Source organism: Maylandia zebra, linkage group LG19 (genome assembly GCF_041146795.1).
Source record: "Maylandia zebra isolate NMK-2024a linkage group LG19, Mzebra_GT3a, whole genome shotgun sequence".
NCBI classification, from domain to species: Eukaryota; Metazoa; Chordata; class Actinopteri; order Cichliformes; family Cichlidae; genus Maylandia; species Maylandia zebra.
Window position 1 is genome coordinate 29,867,875 of NC_135185.1, and position 4,510 is coordinate 29,872,384.

A 4,510-nucleotide genomic window follows, 5' to 3' on the forward strand; every position below is an offset into this window, starting at 1 on the left:
CATTTTTTGTGGGATTTTTTTGTGAAAATTGTGGCCTGAGATTTGAGATGAAGGTTGCTTGATATGCAAATATTTACCGACTGATGTAGAAAATCTGCAAGATGGAAACAACCAGCAAAAGGCCTCTGTGTGTATTATTGTAGGGTCCACCTTACAATATAAGGCGACTGTTGTTGTTGTGATTTGGTGCTGTATAAGTAAAATAGAATTGAAGCTAAATAGTTTGATATGAGGTTTTAAAATAAACAGCGTGCAGAATCATGTGACTAGCGTGGCTAGCGCTAGCCTCTGAAGAGATAAGAAGCCTTTCCTTTTGCTGTATGATTCAAAATTTGACATATTTTTGCTGTGAGATTTAGGACCTCACAGTTTATACACTATAAAGTGATACAGTCAAATAATGAACTGCTTAGTTGGTTATGAAAGTAACATTCAATGGCTGCTCTGGAATACTTGTCATTGCAGATTGACAGTCCCTCCAAGATTTGTCAATGGCTTTGTTGAATACAAATGTTAGTGTAGCTTCAGTGTGGCTGACAGAGAAAATACTCCCTCAGCCGCTGGAGATTATCGGTAGATCCCCCACTGTTAATCTTCCAGCTGAATGCTGAAGACCGGGGTAGTCACTTTGCCACGTGTTGAGAGTCGAAGCAATTCTCTCTCTGCTCACTGGTGGTCCATAGTTACAAATCACATCATCAAGTGTCTGAACACCCATACCCACCTCTTCTCCAGCAGATTGATGGTGAAATGGAGGAAAAATCAATGGCTTCCCTCCCGTCAGAAGGAGCCAGCTCTGTCATGTTTTGGAGTTTGATGTTACCCTCTCTTACTTTCTTCCGACTACAGGAAATTGAAAGCTCAGTTTGAGCGAACTGACACACCTGGAGTCTCTCAAGTTGATATAATGAATGATTTCAATCTGCCGCCTTACTCGTGAAGTATCGGTTACGCCTTTTAAAAACACTTCTGAACCACTAGAGAAGATTACAGTGATCAGGTTGAGCTGGTTGAGTTTTTAAGTAAATGATTGTTAGTCTTCCAACCGAAGGCTTCTGTGTAGGTGACCCTTTGAGTAACAGCAGTCAGTTTTCCTGCTAGTCCCCCCCGCCGACCACCTCCATCACTTCATCCTTATCACTGTGACACACTGCAACTGTGAAGCAAGGTTTCATTCACTGCATTCAGTGAAATGAGCAAACATCACTGAGCTTTTTCACTTCGACACTTATCCCCCTTCCTCTAATGGGAAATTCAAATATCACATATCAGCTGAATGCAATATTCACTTAGCGAGAGATAACACTCTGCCTGATGTGTCTCATGTATCCGCTTCAGAATGGGCACGGCTCAGTCTCTGACACCAGATCTGACCGTGAGACTGGGAGTATAAATTCTGTCTGAAGCTCGTGTGCTGCCTGTTCGCTCGCTGCTTTATTGGTGCATGTGTTGGTCCTCTTGTATTCCCTCGTGTATTTGAGGGAGAGCAGATTCCAAGGCATCTGCGCTTGTCCTGCTGCTCCCCGGACGTTTTTTACACCGGCACCATCCCTTTTCATTTCGGCTGGCATTCTAATCAGAGCGTTATGAGCTTCAGCGGGTGAAGTACGCAGAAAGTTGTGTTTCCTGACAGCCAATAAAAACCTTATAATCTCCTTGATTCAAGTGGCCCACCGAAAAAAAAAAATACTAACTAGTGCTATCACTCAGACCGCCTCCCTCCCTTTTTCTTTAATGCTCTTTTTTATTTAATATATAGCCCATGAAAAATGAGAGACTCCCGCTTGGCCGTGTAGATATTTTGTTGCTGATGATGCGAGACGAATTTCCATCACAGCTTTGTTTCCAGCGGGTGAGCGGATAATCTTTTACAGTGCAGGGAGGGAGGGCGCCACTCCCATCAATCTTCAGGGGTTATAGCGGTGGCGTGGTTGCCTTACCTGACCAGAACACCTCCACATCGTGGCAATAGAGGCCTATTAAGGGTCAGGAGCCACGAGGGGGTGGGGGTGGCACACCGGAAGCTTACTGACAAAGCAGCTACCTTCCAAAACCCGTTTGAACCCCTCTGGAAACAATGCTTCACCTCTCTTCCATTACTCCTGTCATTGTTTTTATGTCATTTTTCTAACAAGGCAGTCACATCTGAGAGAGAAGCATTGCTTTCCCCACTGACAGCCCTGTGAAACGTTTCAGCCAGAGCCTCAGCTGCTCCTTTTCTCGACGCTAAACTGCTCCAGAGGTTTCACCCTTCTGTGCTTCTCGATTGTGTGCACTGTGTGCTGTAGAGCAAAAGGTCTCCGTTTTAGTCGTGGCATACTGCCCGGGCGGCCCCTTGAGAAGCATCCCCCACCCCTCTTGCACTGGCGTAGTAGCTTGCAGGCGTGCTGCACGCTCCTCTTCGCACCCCACTGCCCTGGCAATCGCCTACTTGCACCTCTCCCCCGATGGAGATGATGCTGCCCTGATTGACAATAATGGGAAGTGGCAGAATCAATGGGAGACAAGAGAAGGGGGTGTGCGTCAAATTCTCCAGGAGTTTCTAGTCACAGACCAGGGGGCTCTGGCACCAGTCATCTGTCATCCCTGCAGCTCCGGGATTAGGGCCTGTGACAGCACAGGCATCCTGAGAGAAAGATGCTGCGGTCATCATCGTCCCTGACAGCCTGGAAATGGTGCCTCTCCCGCACGCTTAGGACTACATATATGTCTCATTAAGGGCCGGATTCAAGCAACACAATGCTTTAAGGGAAGTAAATGTGCTGGAGCTTCTAAAGTCTGCATGTATAGATGAAAAAACTCTTAGGTTAAGATAAAATTACTGAACACATGATACTGTATATAGAAAAACCTGGAAGAAGTGCGTGACCTATCCTCTAATGAGCCATTTAACAGAGTGCTTTCAAAAGGTATCTTATTTCAAGGATTAAAATAGCAGTTCACCTTGTGCCTTGTGGCCATGTGACACGTGTGTGTGTGTGTGTGTGTGTGTGTGTGTGTGTGTGTGTGTGTGTGTGTGTGTGTGTGTGGAGCATTGAATGGAGGGCAGGTGGCAGGTGTCAAGACAGAAGGGGCACTCCATTCTCTAATTGATCAGCAAAAGATGCACATGAAGAAGACGTTAAAGCAAAATGAAGTCATAAGAGTGGATTGAGACATTTATTAAGTCAGACGAAAGGCCCTCAGAAACGTTGAGATTGTTTATTGATTTTTGTGTTTTGGCTGGCTGCGCAGGGGTAATCGCTCGTGCTTCTGCCACCGAGGCTACGCGGGCTCGAGCGCAGCCAGATGTTCAGGTGGAAGCGCTGACTTCCTCTAAAAGAGGCAACTTTAACCAGCAGAACACAGACTTCATTAGGGCTGCAATTGTTCTAGCATTTATAGAAGGGTCCTGACCTGATATGCTGCCAGTCCATTAGCTGGGAATGCCAGCAGCACGGAAATGCTGGAAGCAGTGAATTCTGTGTGCTAAGTTTTTCCACACTGGGTGAGCATACTTCTTTTTTTGCTTTTTACTAAGAAAAATACTGTATAATAATTACTGGGAATATTTGTTGAAATTCACATGAAAAACACTGATCGTATGATTTTCCATAGCTCCTGTTTCATAAAAGCGGAAGTGAAGTAACCTGTTTGAAAACTTTAAATTATTTTTGGATGTCATTTTCAACCACGGTCAGACCATTTCAATGTTTTATGAGATTTTAAAGACTAAGCCAGGGATGTCAAACTCATTTTACATTATGGGCCCCACACAGCCCACTTTGTTCTTAAGTGTGCCAGGCCAGTGAAACTACAGGATAAATGTGTTAAACTTATAGCACCCCCTTGCCCAAAATGTCCTGTAATTATGAAATATAAACTTTCTGCAAATTAATAATTGCAATTAGAAAAAAATCTATAAAACTTACAAAGCTACAGCTACAAGTCTAAATCCATTCATAACCTCAATCAGCTGTCCACTGGACCAGACTGGAGTCTTTGCCAGGCCAATTCTGGCCCCTGACCTTATGTTTGACACTCCTGGACTAAACAATGAATAAGGAAATTGTCAGATAGCTGACATATTAACTCATAATGACCACAATCATTAGTTGCAGCTCTCTGTTATGTATGTGGATATGTATCAACTCAAATCACAGTTTATATAATTTCTGTGCCAGAAAATTAAATAAAAATTATTTTCCTATTTCATGACCATGCTGCAGTACTGCTTCGCATGTGTGTGTGTGTGGTGCTGGTGAGTGTTAGGTAGAGTTCAACCATACTGGTGACATCAATCTGCCTGTTCTTTATTAGACGAAGCAGTGAGGTGTAACTGACTGCATTGTCCACAGATGGACTGGGCCCCATAGCACACGGGACCCTGGTCAGCCACCCTTACAATACAATCAATAACCACACACTCATTATGGGAGCCTTGCCTGCCTTCTCCTCCTGCCTGCTCCATGGAGCCTCTCTCTGTTTCACCCAGTCTTTAACTCCCCTTTTCAAACTACATTTTAATCTT